Raw genomic sequence first — 22,067 nt, 5'->3', positions numbered from 1 at the left:
GAAAAGACAGAAGGAGAGAAAATTACAAAAATAAAAATAAAAACAGGACTGAAGATAAGAAAAAATGAGACAGGAAATGAAAAAAAACGGAACAATGAAAAAAAAATTACGAAACAGAAAAACAAAAAAAAATTGAGTTAAAAAGAGGAAAACGGAAGGAAAACGAAGACCAATGAGAGCAAAAACCAAATAAATGACTAAGAAAGGAAGGCAAAAACAGAAATAAAGTGGAAAAACGGGACTCGACAAGAGAGAAAAAAGAAATAGAAAATAGGTAAAACACGTGAGAGAGTAAGACGAAATATGTACATGTCCATCCTAATTTGTGATGTTATTCGCTTATGGTTCTATGAGAATTTGCCCTTTGTAAAACCCGCTTCAACTCCTGCGTGGAGCACAAATTTGCTTCGTCGTCTAAAGCGCGTGCGCAACAAATTCCAACGTAAGCATCGTCGGTGGCGTACTAACCAAACTAAACAAGATTTTAAACGGGCTAGTGAAGATTATTGGCGGCTAAATGCAAGCCTTTACAAGTCGTACGTCTTACGCGTTCAAACAGACCTACGCAGAAACCCGAAAAAGTTTTTGTCATTTGTAAATTCGAAACGAAAATGTTTCTCGGTTCCTTCCGATGTTTACCTTGACGATACCGAATCAGCTACCGAATTTGATTCGTGTGAACTAATCAGTGTGAACTGAACGCAAGGGAAATTTCCGAAGATTTGGAAGCATTCCTTTATGTTTCCGGTCTTTAAGAATGGGGACCGCCGAAGTGTCAGAAATTACCGTGGCATTACAAATTTGCCCGCTGCCTCCAAATTGTTCGAAATAATTGTGAGTGGCGCCTTAATTCAACGTGCTAGGCACTACATTTCTTTGGACCAACACGGTTTCATGGCTGGCCGCTTCGTGACAACAAATCTCCTAGACTTCACCTCTAATTGTATTGCCGAAATGGAACGTAAGCTACAAGTAGATGTGATATATACCGATTTAAATGCCGCCTTCGACCGCATAAATCACCGCATACTGCTTGACAAAATCTTGCGACTGGGTGCCTCGCAACAATTTGTCGCATGGCTTCGCTCCTATTTGTGTGATAGGGTTCTGCAAGTGAAACTTGGGTCTAAGTTATCGTTGCCGTTCACAAATAAATCTGGTGTACCTCAAGGCAGTAACTTGGGTCCACTTTTGTTTATTTTATTCTTCAACGACGCTGCCTCTGCTCTAGGAACTGGTTGCAGACTGGTATATGCAGACGATCTTAAAATTTACTTGACGATTCGTTCTATCGAGGATTGTCATCGTCTTCAGTTACTGTTGGACACATTTGTGAACTGGTGTAAATCGAACCACATGACCATCAGCATTACTAAATGTGAGATTATGACATTCCACCGTATCAAGTCGCCGATCGTATATGACTACAGAATTAACGGACAGGTACTGAGAAGGGTCGATTGCGTTAACGACCTTGGTGTCACACTAGACTCGAAAATGGCGTTTGATCGTCATTGTGCACTGATAATCTCAAGAGCAACGCGCCAGCTTGAATTTATAGCCAAAATTGGCCGAAACTTCAGTGATCCGCATTGCCTCAAAGCACTTTATTGTGCTTTAGTCCGACCGATCCTCGAAAACGCATGTATAGTTTGGACTCCACACCAGCTCTATTGGACCCTTCGAATTGAACGAGTCCAGAGAAAGTTTATACGACTGGCTCTACGTAATCTGCCTTGGCGTGACCCAAACAATTTGCCTCCGTATCCTGACCGCTGCCGTTTGCTTGGATTAGATACATTAGAATGTCGACGTAAGGTTCAACAGGCTTTGTTCGTAGCCAAACTGTTAAATGCCGAAATTGACTCACCGAAATTACTGTCGCTTATGAATTTCCGTGCATCTGAAAGGACTTTGAGGCCGTCATCATTGCTGACTAACCCGTTTCACCGTACCGATTTTGGCCGCAACGAACCAGTTACATCGTGTGTCAGAGTTTTTAGCTGTGTTGAGGAGCATTTGCAATTTGGCGAATCACTGAGTAAATTTAAGCGGTTGGTGAGAATAAATTTATCATAGATTGTTAGAGTAAGTTCATTTAGACTAATAAGTCAGATGAAGTGTAAAACAAACAAATAAACAAATGTAAAACTTCGTGTCTAATTTAGAGTATCAAGTTCAATTTTAAGTAAAATTACATGTCCGCCTTTTAGCCCAATTTCAAGTCAAATTTAATTCCGAATTAGAGTAAAATTTCCAGTTTATTTCAAATAAAAATTTCATGTTCTCTTTAGTATCGGCAACTCACCATATATGTATATTGTATAAACAGCTCCTTAGGGGCCGTGCAATAATTACGTAAAGGCTGTTTCCTCATTTTTGAACCCCCCCTCCCCCCTATATAAGATTTTGTAAGATTTTGGCCAATACCTCCCCCCCCCCGTAAAAAATCTTAGTAAGATTTTTTGAAACATCAAAATTAAAGTTTTATTTAAAAAGTTAGACATTGAAAGAATATTGAAACAGTGAACAAAGTTCAAACAAGTTCATAAAATCTAAGGTTCAAACAAATTCATAAAAAAACAAACAATATCAATTATCTGTTGTAAATCTCTTTATGGCCCACTCACGAACAGAACGTATTTCAGCATTCAGGTTGTTAATAAATGTTGGTGTATGCGCAGAAACTCACTAGCGTTCACTTAATTCGCATTGATCCACTTTAAATCGTCTGAACACGTGTCCTTGTCAAGTAGCGTACAAAGAACTTCTTTGCCTCTTCTAGATGACACGCGACATGGTCTTATCTTGGTATTGGTACTGCATTGCGTCTAATGTACAGACCTGTAATGACTATCCACGGTTTCCTTTGAAGCAAAATACTGACCCCAGTCTGATCACACGCAGCAGGCAAGATCTTTGAAAACAGTAGAACAATACATCCCAAAAGCATTTATGTTGTATAGTAGCTTATCAAGCGCTTGTTCTATTGGTACAGCTATACACTCAAAATATTCTGCACATAACTAATGGTAAATTTCCATATGAAATTCTAGATGATTATCATGTGCCGCATATAAACACAATCCGCCCAGAAATACACATAGAAATTATACGGATATGAATAGTATGTGCAATTATACACATAAAAAATATGCGCATATGAATAGTATGTGCAAAAGTTTCGCGTACCCATAAATTATAACTATAAAGGCATATAAAGTTCATTGACTAGGCATATTGCAAAAATCTATGTGTGGGACACATAGAAACTATACGAAAAGTTTTCTCAGTGTACATTAGTTGAATAAGCTACTTTAACACAAAAAGGTTTCTTGTGATACCATAAGGGATTTTGCGGCTGCCTTGCGGGATTGGGATAACCAATTGCAACGAAATATCTTGGAATAATAGCTTAAACCGATAACATCAGATGGCTCTGGAACAAGTAGGTCGACTGCTGTTTCCCTGAGTGGCGAGGCTAAAATACTTAGCAGGTTGCTCCGCATTTCGTTGCAGTATGAAGGATTTTGACGCTTCACAACTTAACTTATCCATTTAAAATCTTTTGTAATAAGTAACATGAGTTTCTATTAAAAAATGTGAATTTTTCATAATTTTTTCGTGTATGAAAATCTTACGTAAGAAATGATTAAACCCCCCTCCTCTCCAAATAAGATTTTGTAAGATTTTGCGGAACCCCCCCTCTCCCCATTATGTCTAGTGTATGTCGTAATTAGTGTATGGCCCCTTATAAATTTCAGACAAACGTTTTAATAGGTACACGAAGAAGATTCACTATTTTATCTAAATCCACCTGACGGCAGTCAACATGTAACATTAAATTAGTAGCTAAAAAGCTCTAATTACAAAGCATAACTTTCAGTAAAAGCTTATGCCGAGAAACTCGCAGCGAGCTTTTATGTCAATTGAAACCACCAGATGACTCCCACCCTGAGCTAAGCTTAAGCTCAGCGCAAGATGACTGAATCCCGTCATCTGTCAAATAATAACTTTCAACAGGGCAAATGTTTTCCTTCCGTCTCTTTCCAGCCAACACATTGTTTACACAATCATTTCACTCGCTCTACCGGCAACCGCCCCGAACCCCTGGAACCTGTTTGTTGTGTCACACAAACCAGAAACCAGCAGAACCGCTCGGCGCGATGCGTTGATTGTGGTGGTATCGTCGAAGTGGCAGGCGCATCCATGAGACAATCCATACACATGCATGCCGCTTTCTGCCGCCCTATCGGTCGAACAACAACAAAACACGGTATGCAGAGATCTGCACAGCCGATTTGCTTTTGGTTTTGCTGCCTGCTTACGGTACGGCCATCCACTGGATTGTGGAACTGCGAGTGTATCCGTGTCTGTTTCGTGCTGTGTGAGTTTGTGAACAGGCCAAAGCAAAGACCTACGCGTGAACGATGTATGCGAGAAGAGAACCAGTCCGAAGCGCAGCCAAAGCCATGGCCCTGTGCTGCTGTGCCGTATGTGGCCAACCGCACCGCAGTCAGTCAGTAGTCGTACAGAAACTCTCCGGACGAGTTCGCGCGACTCCGCTGTTAGTCAGACCATCGTATCGTCTGTATCGTGTGGCTGGTGTGTCAGCTCAGGCGGCTAGCTAGGCAGTGCTGCTTCTTTGTCGCAGGTCGAATCATTCTTTGCATGGGATATTCATAATCCTTTCGGCGGTTGGGCCAAATCTTCGCTGAAATCGGTCATCTGTTCGGGGAGGCGCACACGGCGGACGGCAATTTGTTTCACCGGGGACGCGTTTGGCCGAAAGGTGAACCTCAGCGGGCAGCTCTCCGGGCGGAATTTACCCGTACAAAGTGCAGTTGTTTCGTTCGATGCGTGTTCTCGCGCGAGTGTAGAAGTTGTTTTTTGTCCTGGAATCAAGAAAACTAGTGATTGCCTGAGCTTATTTTGGCAAGAATATTGTGTGATTTTTGAGAGGATTCGTATTGAATGTGCTAAGATGTAGTCTAAAAGTGGTGAAAATTTTCGTCGTCTTGTCAATTGAGAAAAGCAAACTCCTGGAAGGAGAGCAATTTTTGCGTTTCGGTTCGAGGAGGGAAAAAGAAGAACGATTTGCACACTCTCGCTTTTCAACGCCCGGCTACGGGATCGCAACTCGCAAGGAAGAACAGTCTCTATCAGCATCGTTCCGTCAGGTCGAGATCTGCGTGCTTGTGTTGGTGTGTGCATATCGGTGCGTAGCGTTCTCGTAATCACGGTGTGCTCGTGCCAATAATAACAAACGAAAAGAAATCGCGATTTCCAGCGAGGAGCAGGCAATACTGAGCAGTAGCGGTACGAGCAACAGGATGTGCCCTTTGTGAGCCGCCCGTAACCGCACGGTGAAGGAAAAATCGCATGTTTTCCAATGATTGATAGTGCTTTCTCCGCGATGCGGTATTGAAAATAAATTGATAAATGCAGCGAAGAAAATGTAAAACCTAGCCAGTACACGAAAAAATCGATTGATACGCGGTCTATGTGTAAGTGTAGATTTTTTTCTAATCGAAAATACGACGAGTGACGGTGTGATAAGAAGGTTCATCAACGACCGCAGATAAACGGCATCCCATTGCCAAGGAAATTTGGTTCTGTGTTTATCAGTGAGTGCGTTTAGGTGTTCGATTGTTTAGAAAAATGTGCGATAGTGAGTGTGTTGTTAGTTCTGCAGCAGCAGAAAAAGGCAACAACATGATCGGTAATAATAATAATAACAACAACGATAGTGGTCCCAGCTCCACCAATGGTATTCTGGTGGAGGCCATCAATCCGGCGATCCACATGGCAAATTCACTTTCGGCTCCATCGATGCAACAGCATCAACAGCCGGTATCGAGCAGTGAATTCCTGTCGGCACAGGAACTTGCTCTGGAGAATCATTGGCTGCGCGAGAAGCTGAAGGAGATCACGGCCGACCGGGATCGGTTGCTATGCGAGGTGGCCAATCTAAGGCTGGAATTAGATATGGCAGAATTGAAGCGACTACCAGAAGACAGGTTGGTTTTAAGCAGTGTTCACAATTTTTAACGTTTTACGTTTTTGTTTTCTATATTGGGATGCATTTTAGAAGTACGAGAAATGAACATGCAACGAAAAGTGGTTACTAAATCAGTTGAAAAATGACTGAGTTATAAGCGTGCAAAAGGTTGTAAACTCAGTCATTCTTCAACTGATTTTAGAGACATTTGCATCAATCGATTAGAAATTTTTCTATGCACTGTTTAATATAGAGGATATAACATAAAGTTATCGAGTCCCTATTGAATTAAGCATAAATATCAAGCGTTGTCCAAAATGTACGAATCAGTCAATCACATACAAGCACGCTTTTGTATCCCAGGCCCGGCACGACAATCTTATATACCTGCGACTTCGTTTACTTCGATTCTGGAAACAAATGACAGAGTCTCCCCGTCCCAACAGGTCAACGCAATTATTCATCTCGACAAGACCTAGACCAAGTTGATGTGCTGAAAGTAAACACTTGTAAAAGTGCAAAACTTTCTTCCCTTTGAGTGATTTTATCATTTGAATATTGAGCCTATACGAACTCGACGTCCTAAAAGTAAATCGTTGAAGAAAAGAGTGCAACCATCTCTGCTCTTTAATCGATTATATCTTTATCTTATAAGAATTTATTCGAAACTGAAGTCATGTGTGAAAACGTGGTGGACGAAATATTCGAGTCATGTGATGTGATGCAGAAATTTTCATTGTGGAGAATTGCACTCAAAGACTACTGACAGAATTCTTTACATACTTTCGACTATATTGCTGTCAAGTATCAAATTAAGGAACACCTAGAACACTTACTAATTGATAATCAGATGAATTGGTTATTATTTTCTGTTTATCCAAAAACCAAAACTATTCCATTTTTTGAACCCTAGATCCAATAAACGTATATCGTTTGTCAACCAGGATCATTCAAAATATATCACCGCCGTCATATCACCACCAATCATTAAAGGATGTGTGATGGTGACTAGCTGGTTTAACTCTTTAAGGAATACCGTTAAAATAGATACAATTGCGACTGGAATTTACAAAATTTGATCTCAACCTCATCTAGTAAACATTATAAATTAACGTAACCAACCGTTGCACTTACTTTACTTTAGTGGCAACGGTCCGTTACCGATCCTGCGCCGAACGAATTATGGTACTCTAGTACTGTACTGTCGATCCTGGGCAACCGTTCTCAAATCCCCACGAACACCAGCTGAGCGTGCATCGTCTTAGACAGCGCACACCCATCAGGTGCGGAGTCTGCCCCAGAGTCTACGGACTCTTCCTGGCTCTCTGCTGAAAATAGTTTTAGCTACTCTTTCGTCGGGCAATCTGGTCACGTGCCCAGCCCACCGCAGCCTGTCACATTGTACTACCTTCACTATACCAGCATATTTGTATACTTGGTACGGCTCGTGATTCATGCATCTGCGCCACACTCCATTTTCCATTTTGCCACCAACTATGGATCGCAGAATTTTACGCTCAAAAACCCCAAGCACTCGTCGATCAGCTTCTGTGGCGAATCTAACTAGTTACCCTATCAATTGCTCCGTTATCACGAACCAAGTAACTCACTCTCTTATCACATCGATCCACGAAACTCACACGATCTCTCGATCAGTCGATCTCCGACAGTAAACCAACCAAACTGTACATATGTGTATATAATAATTAATATAAGATTATCTATCAAACCGATAAGACGCATTTTATATTTTATCCGCGCCGGCGTGAAACCGAAAAGGTCCCCCAAACTTCCTTTAGCGTTCATGGTTCATGTCCGTAAAGGGCCACCGAGAGGATTAGTTTTCTGTAGAGCGCCAGTTTTGTGCGAATTTCCAAACTACGGGACTTCAGCTAACTACGTAATCCGTAGAAAGCCCGAGACGCGGCTGCAATTCGTCGTTTCACTTCGCGGCTTACATCGCTGTCACATGTCACGAGTGTATCAAGATATATAAATTCCTCCACTACTTCATATCGTTCCCCATCTAACCCTATCTCGGCACCAACACTAGTTGGTCTTCCACGTTCCCTGCCAGCAACCATATACTTTGTTTTGGCGGTGTTAATAATAAACCCCAATCTCGCTGCTTCCCTTTTTAAAGGCCTGAAGGACTCTTCCACGGTTCCACGGTTGATTCCGATGATATCGACGTCATCCGCATAGCCAAGTAGCATGTGAGCTGTCGTGATGATAGTTCCACCTCTTTCCACGTTTGCTCTTCGTATTGCACCTTCCAAGGCGATGTAGAATAGCATGTTAGAGAGTGCATGCCCTTGCTTCAGTCCATTCAACGACGTCATGAAAGCGACTAAGGTCTCACCCGCTATTCTTAGTGCATAATTTGGACCCATTCAGCGTCGCACGAATCAGCTTAACTAGTTTCGTCGGAAAACCATGTTCTAGCATTATCACTGCTCATTTCGTTGGACTGAATCCTACGCCGCGTTAAATTTCACAAACAGATGATGTGTCTAACTCCCGGAACTTGTTTAGTAACTGATGCATCTGATCCGTCGTGGTGCGACGCTCACGAAAACCAGCTTGGTATTCGCCGACGACTCCGCTAACGTCTCAGTCTGCAGAACCGGATGCGGGAGAGCAGCTAGGCAGAATTGAGCAATGTAATTTCTCAATAATTTTTAAAAACTGTTGCACATTTGAACAAAATATCCAACATTATCGAATTTTCCATTTATAGCTCTACGTCAACCTGGCCACCATGCCCTTAGGTGCAGATCTTCATACTTTTTGACGTAAGACTATGTTTGGATTAGAGTTTAGATTCAGGCGAACGTCACAAAAAATTAAAGCTTTTGACCGCTGATAACTCTGCTAGTTCTGAACGGTTTTCAATAGTTTTTATTCTAAATGACCCAAAAAAAATGTAGCAATTGTTTGGTAATTAATATAATATTGTTTTTCGATTGATAAATAATCAACGGAAAGCTTTAAGGTCAAATTTGCTCATACATTTTCAGTGTGATCGCCTTATTTCCCAGGCAAAGACTACAATTAGCTATCTACTGGCATTAGATGGAGGAATAGCGTTACGTAGGCCTTGTTACAAGTCATAAGGCTAACTAAGAAAGCCTACCTATTGGAATTTCGGTTATTTCTATTTACGAAAAAAGTGACGATATCCTGGAAGTAAACCGGTTCAGGAAAGTGTTCTAGTTCTTTTAATAATAAAGTTAGGTTTGCTATCTAGGACATTTGTGCCTCGCCGATTTTGCCTTCTCATCATCACCTACATGGGTTTGCTATAAATGAATTTCTGCCTGTCTGACCCTTATAGACTCAGAAACTACTGAACTGATCGACGTGAAACTTTGTATGCAGGGGGTGTTAGAGGTCGGGGAAGGTTCTCATGATGGTTCGAGTACCCTCTCCCTCTGGAAGAGCGAGCTCCCATACAGATGGAACCAGGGCCCGACAACGTCACCTTCAATTGCATAGCGTCACTAAACAATGAAGCAGTGAAGCTTCGGTTTCAACAGAAATAGCACCGCTTCAGTTTCAAACTGGCTCCAGTCAGCGTTAGCGAAACGGGTTTCACTTCATCATGACTATCGGTGCAGAATACAGCATACACCCGGGCAACATTACAATAGATCAATAATGTTGTGGTCAAAGTGATAAGCCCATACAAAAAAAAATCGGTTTCAACTTTTCATTTGTATTTTTCTATCAAATATTCAAAAGAAGGCCCGCAACTTTGAATGCAAATAAATTGAATTTGCGAAACATTTCCTACAATGCAACGCATATTGAAGTTAACCTAGTCAATGTCGACAAATCGTGCCTGACTTTCTGCCGTCGTCAATTGAAACAGTCACCAACTTCAACTGAAGCTTGCTTGAAACGTTCTGTATGAAGCGAAGGTAAGAGTAAGTCAGTTTCATTTATTTGTTTCGACGATGCCGGGCTCTGGATGGAAAACAATTTTTGCATAACTCGAAAACTAATCAACCTATTCAACAATTAGGCAACAATAACGGGATTATAGCTCAACAGCCAGACCAACTGTGCAGAGAGAATTTCAAGGAATCAGATGAAATCAGAACTATTGCCTAATTGCATTCAACTTCTAGATATTAAGAAGAAGGAAAAATGCATGGACCTCCCGTACCACACGCTGGAATATACTCACAATTACTGGAAGTATCTTTACCAACAAGGATTAAGTGATACTCCGAACCCCCGCGGATAAACTAATGGTATTTAGACTAGAAGTCAGGCTGCAATTGGCCAAGGATATAGCGCTTTATAATTATGAAATGCGGAGAGTTACCTGGAAGGAGCGTCCAATATAGCTCTGGCTCTCTCGATTCTCTAACTAGTGCCTACTTGAAGATCGAAGTCAACGATAACGATCGACGACTGTACATACATACACATACTGGAGCAGCTAAGCTAGAAGGTGCGAGTCTGAGCGCCTGATCCGCAGATGAGAACGGCTCAAACAGCGTCTGTCTCGGAGCGAGCGACTAAATATGAAACGCTGTAACTCACAAGCTTGGTGTAGCTAGGTGGCAGACCCATCAGCGGGATGTAGGTATCGCGACACCGCGATATCTTGTACAGTGACTGTATAAAGGTAAAATATAGTAGGTTTCGTAGTTTTGGGAAAGCAAAAGCAACCGTATGATCGTATACGTCTGTTAAGAATTAAGGGAAAATTCTTTAACTACAGCCTAATCAAAGTATAGGCGCCGACAAATGATAAATGTGATGATGCTAAAGACGAGTTCTACGATAGACTCGAAATGACTTATGGAGAGTACCCAAAGCATGACGTGAAATCATCATCGGAGATGCGAATAGGCATATCGCAAGGGAGGCGTTCTTTTGTGCTGTCAATGGAAGACATAGCCTTCATCTGTCGACCAACGATAACGGTCGGAGGCTCATAAATTTCGCCGCGGCCAGAGAAATGACCATCTGTAGCACCTACTTTTCACGTATAATTATTCGGAAATACACCATGGAGACTGTACAGTCGTTTCGACGACCAACTATCGAGACTTTGACAACTATCTCAGCGTGTACAAGATTGCCGAATGCGACGAAGGCTCGCACTGAGAGGACGCTGCGTTACAACATCTAGCGGTTGATGGCTTGCCAGCAGAATACGCCACAAAGCTAGATCAACGAATCGCAGAACAGCAGAAAGGAAGGCAAGAAGACATAAGTGAGCTGTGATAGGAGCATCCATGGTGCAATTGAAACAACTACGAGAGTGGTAAGCACGACGTGTGGAAGACAGCGTAACAGCTGATTTGATGCCGAATGCCATAGAGTAATGAGAGGATGAGAGGATCTAGGCCAAAAGTTGCATGCTTACTGTGGCTACACGTCAAAATAGAAAAAGGTATAGAGCGACTAGACTTGCAGAAAAAAGAACTCATCGTTTAAAAAACGCGAGTACGAGGAGCACGTATTCGTCGATACAGAAGAGCGAATAACTTGAAATGACACACGGAGTTGCCAGTAGGCACTGCATAGAAATTGTAAGCGACGGCCAAACTGTGGAGCCATCAACACACAAAGAGGTTTTTTTTTCATGTGTGGACTCATCACTGCTACCATCATAGTTAATCTATTGTGATATCGCCCGGGTGTTTGCTGTATGACCGGCACTGCATTTCTTTTTGCGATAATCGCTATTGGGTGAGCGATATGCTTATTAAATTGTGTGCGTGCTTGTGTGTATTTTGGTTTACCCTTCCTTCAACGCTTGCTCTACTTTACCCACTTATTCCTCGCTGCCAGTACTATCCCATATTATAGCCGTCCCTGGCGAGGACTCATTCGTTCCTCTGACCAGTACACATCTATAGGAGGGACTTTTGCACTTTCAAGAGGCTTCAGTGGGTAAATATAGAATTCAGCATTAAGGAAGGGTAAATGAGGGGCCGGAGAATAAACCCATGTTAAATTCACTCGACATCGAATAGCTTGATTCTACTAAGATTCAAACCCACGACCACTCGCTTGTCAAAGCAGACTCGGTAGCCTTGCCCCACACAAGGAGGTTAAGAAGGGAATTAGTGAGCTGAAAACGATAAGAGGGTTGGGAAGGATGGTATCCCGGCTTAACTTCCAAAAGCGGAGAGCGTGCGACTTACTAGACAAGTTCCGGAAGTACAACTTGCAGACTCATCATCTGTTTGTCGACTTTAAAGCGGCGCACGATTCCGTCAAACGAAATGAGCTGTAACAGATGTGTAATGTGAAATGTAGTAGATAACGCATGAGCATGGTATTCCGACGAAACTTGTTGAGCTGGTTTGTGCGACGCTGGATGGGTCCAAATCATGCGTCAGAATAGCGGGTGAAACCTTAGCCGTTTTCGTGACGGTGTATGGAATGAAACAAGGGGATGCACCCTGTAACCTGCAAGGCAAGGGTATCGTTTTTGCCAACATAGGCAGCACGCATTTTTTGCTAAATTCGAAATCCTACAGTATCATCACGAATTTGAAATATATTTTTTTAAGAAATTTAGTGGCAAAACTAGAATAGAGACCCATGGTGTTTCCTATTTACAAACTGAAACGGTTATTTTTGGCAAAGAATCGCATATTTCTGGTTTGTCTGGTTCTGCTGCGTCATTTTAGTGTCCATCACAGAAGGTGTCCGTGTAGACAACGTAGTCGTCGTAGTCGTCTTACTTTGAAAAACCACCGCCAAACAACTTTTACGAAAGTTTCAATGTGGAGAGGTTAAACCTAAGTTGTCAACAATTTTATTAAGTGACACTTTTGTTATGTTTTTCAGAAAATGTATGTCTTTAACTTAATTTTATTATGCAGCTATATTTTCCGACATCCTATCGTAAATTTTAAAAGCATGAATCAAAATAATTCGAATCGAATCTCAAAACGAAAAGAAGCCATCACGATGAGAAGATTCTCTCGCTAATGGCGGTCTAAATTAAACTGTTCGGAAGTTGACAGCCAAAAGCCAATCAAAGTTGTTCCGAATGGCTATCGTTTTAATTCGCCGATAGCCATTTCTGGTGGCATCACGCGGAGTAAATGACCTCACAAATTTCGTTTTAAAGACATAAATATTCAAATCCAAAAACACTATCTGTTAGCATCCGCTAGCGACACACACACTGACATAGTTAGTCTCGCGGAAGGCCGCGACGCGGCACGTGTTATGCTGCTTTAATTCAGCATTCAATCCCCTGATGGACGAGAGCCGTCACGATATGGCTCAAAATGACGCTTAGCTTTGGACCACCCAAAAAGGGTCGAATGAGACTAAGCTTCAGCCTAAGAGGATAGCTTTCGCCGTGTGTCACGGCTATGGCCGCCGCCACGGTTCGGTTCAAGGTCGACCTAGCTAAACTTCTCGGTAAGTACTTCTTTTTTTTTTGTATTGTTTATGCAGGGAGAAAATCTTCATAGACAGCACCTTCGCGGTGCCGAATAGGATTCACATGGTGCCAACATGCGCCTACCTACTAAAAACTCTCCTGCTGCCCGTTCCTGAACCCCTCCCGGAACTACCGTTAGATTTTACTTCAGGAGGGAGGACGTGCCGAAGCACTCCGACTTGTTCGTTGCGTGTGTGGGTCCACACAACACCCTTGCCATTTCATACCGCCACTACCCTTCACCTAGGGCCTGGGCTGCCCAATCAGCCCGTTACTGACCCTAGCAAGCTATGTCGGCCCTGTCGTTGCAAACGTTCTAGCCGTTGCAACTCCGTTATCACCGCGGTTACCGCCCTATCGACGGTACCCCATGCACGCTGCTCAGCGCACATTCTCTGCACGATGTTGTCGGCGTTGGTGTCTTCTCCAACGACCGTAAGCATCACCTGCCGAGTGGACGTAAACCGCGGGCAGTGAAAAATCACATGCTCCGCCGTTTCCTCGGCTACCGTGCAAACGGGGCAAAAGGGTGAATCTGCCCGCCCGCGCGTATGTAGATACTTCTTAAAGCATCCATGACCCGACAGGAACTGGGTAAGGAAAAAGTTTACCTCACCATGACCTCTGCCGATCCAGGACGATATGTTCTGGATCAGCCTATGGGTCCACCTACCATGGTCGGTGCGATCCCATTCCGCCTGCCAACGCCTAATAGAGTCCAGCCTAACTCTGTCCCTAGCGCCCCTGACGTTCCTCTGCCTATGGCACTCGATATCCTCACCTAGGAGTATGCATATTGGAATCATGGCTGCAATAACCCCAATCGCATCCAACGATATGATACGGTAGCCGCACGCAACGCGCAATGCTAACAGCCTGAACACCTTGTTCAGGCATGCCTGATTGCGCTTACTCTCCAAAGCCGGGGCCCACGCCGGTGCACCGTATCGTAGCACCGACATGGCAACGCTGGCCATCAGGCGTCTCTTACTGCTGCTAGGACCGTAGCCGTTCGGCATGATCTTAGACAGAGCAGTGACCGCCGTTGACGCTTTACCACAAGCATAATCCACATGACTGGTGAAGTTCAGCCTGTTGTCTGTCATGACACCCAGGTACTTCACACTTCGTTTGGAGACAATCACCTGTCCCCCCACGATTATTTTTGCCTCTATGGCCGACTTTCGGTTGCTGACCATCACAGCTTCCGTCTTATGGTGGGCCAATCGCAGATTGACGCCCGCCATCCAACCCTCTATTATGCTTATGGCGTCTGATGCCAGCATTTCCACCTCTTCTAGAAACTCGCCTACCACCGTAAGGACGATATCATCGGCGAAGCCAGTAATATCGACCCCAGTGGGTAGTTCCAGCCTCAGCACCCCATCGTACATGGCATTCCAAAGCGTGGGGCCGAGAATCGAACCCTGTGGAACACCCGCTGTCACTTTGTACCTCTTCGCCCCATCCGCCGTGTCGTACACTAGCGTCCGGTTCTCGAAGTAACTCTTAAGCAACCTGCATAGATGATCCGGTACCCTCATCATATGCAGCGCTAACGCAATTGCACCCCAGTTAGCGCTGTTAAAGGCGTTTTTGACATCGATTGTGACTATAGCACAATACCTGTCGCCTCGCCTTTTCCGTTTCATAGGCTTCTCGGCCCTCTCCACTACGGACTTTATGGCATCTACAGTGGACTTCCCCTTACGGAAGCCAAACTGCGTGTTTGCCAGTCCGACATCACTTTCCACTACAGGCGTCAGCCTGTTTAGGATTACCCGCTCTAGCAATTTGCCTAGCGTGTCCAATAGGCAAATTGGCCTGTACGACGAGGGATCACCAGGCGGTTTCCCCGGCTTTGGCAGCAGTACCAATCTTTGGACTTTCCATTTGTCTGGAAATTCGCATGCCTCTAGGCAATTCTGAAGCGTCTCTCTAAACATATCGGGATACGCTTGGATCGCCGCTTTGAGTGCCTCGTTCGGAATCCCGTCAGGACCGGGCGCTTTCTTCGATTTCAAACCCCTGGCAATTACGATGAGTTCCTCATTCGTGACCGGAGTGAGGACATCATTCGATTGACCGTACGGGGTCGGAGGCCACCAAACTGGATCGTGTTGCGGAAAGAGCCCTTCCACGATGACTTTCAGCTTTTGGGGGCAGGTTTCCTGCGGCGCAGATGTACCCTTCACCTTTTTCATTACCACCTGGTATGCACCTCCCCAGGGGTTTGAATCCGCATCGCGACATAGCTCCTGGAAACAGGATTTCTTGCTATGCCTAACCTCCTTCTTAAGCGCCGACCTTGCCGCTCTAAGTTCGGCTCCCCGAGCTTCAGCATCTACATCGGTCCGGGCCCTCTGCGCTAGCCTTCTCGCTCTGTGGCACCTGGAGCGGAGCTGGGCAATGGTATCACTCCACCAGTATACCGAGCGACGACCGTTCATTGGCTGCCCCGTCCTAGGCATAGTGGTATCACATGCCCGTACTAGGACGTTGGTCAGCTCACGAGCACTCAGGTTCGAGCGGGTGCTCTCTGCACTGAGTGCTTCAACGAACAGGTCTTTGTCGAAGGCCTTCACTTTCCACCTCCTCCCTGTCGACTTCGCCCCGCGTGGCCGTAGCGCCCGTCGTTCAATCGTGTACCGTATAGCTTGGTGGTCACTATGCGTGTACTCATCTGACACCCTCCAGCCCATGTTGGCAAGCAACGTTGGGCTGCAGAAGGTGACGTCGATGATCGATTGTTGTACCCCCCTACAAAAGGTACTGACGGATCCCACGTTAGCCAGACTTACATCCAGCTTGGACAGAGCTTCCAGCAAGCTTTGCCCCCTCGGGGTAGTGCACCTGCTACCCCATTCGACAGCCCAAGCATTGAAGTCCCCTCCAATGACAACGGGCTTGCGGCCCGTGAGTTCGTCGGTGAGCACGTCTAGCATCCGGTCAAACTGCTCCGGCGACCACCTAGGTGGAGCGTAGCAGCTACAGATGCAGACGCCATCGACTACCGCGATCACGAACCCCTCTTGGTCGGACGACACCACCTCCTGGATCGGGTATCTACCCATCACGGCGATCGCTGCCATCCGACCCTTGTCGATAACCCAGTTTGTGCCTCCACGGGGGACCCGGTAGGGATCCGCGATAATGGCAATATCGCACCCCGTTTCGGCTGCCGTTTGCCAAAGCAACTCCTGTGCCGTTTCACAGTGGTTTAGATTAATCTGTATAACCTGCACCATTATCGTTGCAAGGCGCGTCTATAAGCTGCACACAGTGGGCCGCCTGTGGCATGCTTATTTCCCTCTACGGCTGTGCAGAGCAAGCACCTGGGGGGTTTGCTACATCCCCTGGCGAAGTGGCCCTCTTCACCGCACCGCCTGCACAGCTTGGACCGATCGGGGGCCTTACACTTGGCCGCCCGATGGCCGAAGCCCATACACTTGAAACAGCGTTCTATGCGCCGTTTCACCGTCAGTGTACATACTGACCATCCTACCTTAATCTTGCCAGACGCCAACATCTTGTTGGCGATTGCCTCTGGCACGTTTAAGGACGCGGTTTGCATATCTCCATATGCCTTCCGCAAGCGGATGTCTGCGGGTGCCACATCAACCTTAAGCTGATCCCGCAGAGCGTCACTCAGGTCAACTGTCGTCGTAATCTCGTCGAGGTTTTTACACTCGACCAGAACACGCTGCGACAGCGCCTTGACCTGGCCCGCTTCGCCCAGGGACTGCTCAACCAGTTTCTGGTAATTCGAACTCTGGACCGTTGGGTCCTTTCTAAGTTCGAAAAGCATATCCCCTGCCTGGGTTCGGCGGGTCTTTACAACGTTGGCCCCAAGCTCCTGCAACTTGGGGTCCACACGAACCTTGCGCAGTAGATCAGCATACGACAGCTTGCCTGTCAGCTTCACTACTAAGGCGTCGCCCTTATGGACGCGCCTTGGCTTTGGCTTTGCAGCCGCAGCCTCGCTCGGTTTCGGCCTCGGCGGTTTAGGCGGTTTACGCCTAACCACCTGCCAATCCTCTTCCCCGGTCCCGGAAGCACCATCCGGGACCGCCTCCGCACGTTCGCTGGTAGAGGCGCGAGCCGAAGTCCGCTGCCTCTTGGCCACCAGCGTTGGTCCATGGTCGGGCGTAGCCGCCTTGCGCTTGGCAAGCGGCGTACGCGCCTGACTAGGCATGGCCACAGCCTTAGCGGCTATGACCTGAGCTTCGGCGATTTCGCATCGCTGCAGAAGCTCTTGCCTCTCCACCTCGGCAGCTATGACGGTAGAGCGGAGGCTCACCGCCAGCTTTTTAATGTCGAGGTGGACATTTGACCTAGAGTTGATGAACGAGTACAACTCGTCCACCAACTTTTTGGCTTCCTCCAGCTTGCTACTGGCTGGAGGAAGCCCGACTTCGCCCTCAGGAGGGTGCACCATGCCCTCCGTTGACATTTGCCTACCGCTGTCGCTCGCCTTCTTGGCTGAGCTGGCAGCGATGGCCACCGGCGTTCTAACTGGGGTGTTAGTCCTAGGTGGTGTCAACTTCCTCTTCGGTATCGCTCCCGTTTTCGGGGGGCTTCCCTGTATGGGCTGTGCCCCCGACTTCGGCGGGCTTCCCTTCTTGGGTCGCGCCCCCGATAACGGGGGGCTACCTGTCTTTGCTGTTGGTGACCTAGCCAACTTACTACTTTTGGCAAAGATATCATCTTTGCCACTAGTAGCACCCGTATTCGATCCCTCTTTGAAATTTAAAAATTTGTCCATTCGAAAGGGTCCCAACTCTAGGCCGCTATCTCCACTCGTAATTGTGTAGTCGCCTTAACGATCCCATGGTGATCTATGCAAGCAGGGAGGCCATGGCTAGGGACACTCCCCCCTACCCTTCATGGGGGCAGGGATGTCAGCATCCGATCGGCGTTAGTCAGGAATGTATCATCTGAGCCTACACCACCGCACTTTGACGTGAGTGACGAGCTTTGAACGTACCTAGAGACCAGCCACGGTTTTAACGGGACGGAAGGCAGCTGTACCATTAGCCTACTCGCCGTTTCGGGAAGGTATCACCCTTCCTTACATAAGGTAGTAGAATAGCACAGCCGTCAGCCCTGTAGCGCCAAATCCAAACGATTATTCCCGCCCGTCCAGTACACCGTAATTAGGATCTTCCTGGAACCGATCCTAATGTGCCCATGGCACTCCTGACCTGGCTTTTTTGCTTAAAGTCCTGAGCTCTAACAGGACGCTACTACGTCCGCAGCTGGCTTATAGGAATTGAGCTCCGCTCGCCTCTTTACACCACTGCGCCACGCTAACCGCAAACACTACGGCGCCCGCAGCTGGCTTATAGGAGTTGAGCCCCGCTCGCCTCTTTACACCACTACGCCACGCTACCCTCAGGCACAAAGTGCCCCCCTTTCCCTGTTAGCACACAACTGAGGGTGCAACCAAAGACTGGTATTTGGTTGACCCTAGGCCCAGTTGCGTCCCGGCCGGTACCGCGTGGAGGTAGGGATAAGAGTTCCCGCTCCCATCGTAATGGCTATTCGGAGTCGCGCAAAGTCGAATGCGACTTTGTTCGGCGCCTTAACCTCGCTGAGTTAGGGCCTTAACCGGCCTCGGTAAGTACTTCTACGGAGCGTGAAACGCCCATATGCTTCCCCCATAGCATTGGTCGACGACCAACCAACATATGTGTGAGAAATCACTGAACGCAGCGAATTAATGAACTTCGCACGGAGCACTTGCTGCGGCAATGGAAAGAAGGTCGTCCGATCAGCCTGCCAGCCAGCGCAGAGAAACGAGAAAAAAACTCCTTATGGAAACAAACAAAAAACCGGGGGAGATACTCTCTGGTGTTTGAAGTTCATGTTATTTAGAGCAAACAAGCTCTTGAGAAAAGAGTTACTGTACAACCTTTAAATCGAGCTTAAGTAACCAAACAAAAAGAGAGAGTGTTTTCCATGAAAACATGCGTTTCATTTTCCTTTTTGTGCTCCGCACACGATCAGTAAGCAAATATTGAGTCGAAGATCGAAAAACGATGACGTAATCAACGGCCACATGTAAACATTTGACGCTGGCACAAGACATTGCGCCAGCTACTGCTAATGAATCCTATTAATCAATGTGGTCCAACATCTGCCAGCGGCAGACCAAGCCATGTACAATCGGCTTATCGGCTAATCAAATCATTTTCTCATTCACTTATTATCAAATAAAATAATGTTGTTTTACATAAAACTCACGTGCTTCGGGCGAATTTGAAGACCAAAACGGAAGCATACATTAACCGCCTAGGTATAGGATTAATCACTTATGGTGTAATGTTATTATGGTTACACTTCAATCGGAGCACTAATTTGCCACCATTGAATGCATTTACCGAAAGAATTGCTTATTATCAGGCAACCTCTAATTAATCATCATTATCGGTGCCGGCCGCTCCGTGTGCCGTGCCGAGAGCCCGGGGGTTTCGTAAGGAAATGGTACAATGAACATCTAAAATCAATCACACGCCAAAACCATAGGTACGTACCGGACTTCCATTCGAACAGACTGGCTTGGCGCATTTGAAAGCCGACACCATCTCGTCGTGAGCCGAGAAGGCTCTTAGCTTTTCGGTTTGCTTCAATTGATATTTTCACGCAACTTGAAACGATAATGAAAACGACGACACGATGCGATGCGATGCGGTGGTCCGGACAGTGGGTGGGTGGGTGACCGTTGGGCCGTACAATTAAAGCCTTTGATTGCTTTTTCATTTCTAGTTTTTCTCAATGCGGGTTTGGTCTTTGTCTGTGCTGAAGTGGTAGCGCAATCAAAGTGAATCATAATTCATTCGCTTATGCAGATCTACTTTTTTATATCATCGGTGAAACTATCCTCGTACTTAGCTCTGTTCATTCACGGTTGTGAATGAGATAAAAATATGAAGACGTTTTAAATTAAAATTTAGGAGAGCTAATTTAAGGCTATCTGTTTCCGTCGGTTACACTGGTTAAAGATGAAGATGTAGTTAAAATTTCCAGGAGTTTAAGATTTACATGGAAATTTTTCAAGATTATCGCTCAGAATTGGCCAAAGTGTTTCAGAATTTCATAAAATTTTCTTCACTAGCATTGTAAGTGGACCTATGAATGAAAATCATATTTTTAAAAACCAAGACTTCCCAGTTTCCCGGCATTCGCCGGACGGTTTTTATTTAAATAAATCATAACTCTTAAACCTGGGATTTTTTAATGAAAATGCGAGAAAATTTTCCTGGCAATTCAGAAAAAGTATAACCACAGGGTGTCGATTTCCTGGAAAAACCTGGAAAATCAGGGAATATCAGGGAATTCATTTTTGGATCAGGGAAATCAGGGAATATCAGGGAATTTAGAAATTCAATCAAGGAAATTTTGTTTACCCGGCAATATCGTTGATCAACTTTGGAATCAAATCAATTTTCGTGTAAAATATACGCAGATTGATCGGTTGAATTAAAACTTGTTACATATCTAGTGGCGATTCGATTACCTTTCAGTTTGCCTTAAATTTTTATTTGTTTTGCGTTGTACAATTGTCAGACTTCACTCGCTGTAGTGCTCGAAATCGGCAATGGCAGGCCTCAAGCACTTCACGGTGCAGACATCAAGAGCACAAACCGGGATACAGACTGTTATTTACACGCGATCCACAGCGTTTTCACCAATTGCAGAATTTTACACTCAGAAGCCCCAAGCATTGATCATCTTCCTTCAGTGTCCATGATTCATGTCCGTTAAGGGTTACCGGGAGCATTAACGTTCTGTAGAATTAGCGTTTATGCGAGTTGGCAACCTTCGGGACTGGTTCAGCTGGTTATGTAATACGCAGAAAGCTTACATGTTTCTCTGTTCTGACGTGATCCGCAGTGAGCCTGCGACGCTTGACCTGGTTCTTCTCATCTGTCATTTTCTGGCATTCGACATCAAACAAGCTGTTACACTGTCTTCCCTACGTCGTGCCTATCACTTCCCTCGTAGTTGTCGGCGCCATGGCGGATCCTCCACGGCCTACTTACGTCTTATTCCTTTTCTTCCTGCTGTTCTGCGATTCGTTGATCAAGCTTTCTGGTGTACTCCACTGCAATGTCATATGCCGTAAACCGCTAGATGTTGAAATGCAACAACCTCTTAGGCTGTGAACCATTTCGCGAAATTTTTAACTTTTTGGTTAAAATTTGACAGTTCGATGGTTATTTCTCCTTGAGTGGTTAAAATCAGTTCAGAATGCGAACCATTTCATATTTGACGGATTGATAGTTATTTTTGCTCAATGAGAGCATATAAGGTGAGGATGAAAATATTGTTTATTCTGTCCGAGTTAGAATTGGATGAATTTTTGATGTTCATTTGCTTTTATTTGATAGCTAAAATTCATCTCATTTCAACCCAAATTGTTTGAACAAATTTATTATGCGATAAGCATCCATACCAATGTAAAAAAATCCAACGAAAAATCAGTGAAACACGTCGAAGCTCTCTTCCTCACCTGTGCATATCTCATTGGCTCTGAAGCGAACCATCGAACGGTCAAAACCTTGGTCAAAACTAACCATGCTCCCGAGCAGGGTTATTTTCGACAAACCATCGAACTGTCAAATTTTAACCAAA

The sequence above is a fragment of the Sabethes cyaneus genome, chromosome 2 (genome assembly GCF_943734655.1).
Source record: "Sabethes cyaneus chromosome 2, idSabCyanKW18_F2, whole genome shotgun sequence".
Lineage (NCBI taxonomy): Eukaryota > Metazoa > Arthropoda > Insecta > Diptera > Culicidae > Sabethes > Sabethes cyaneus.
Note: the sequence above shows the minus strand (reverse complement) of the source record.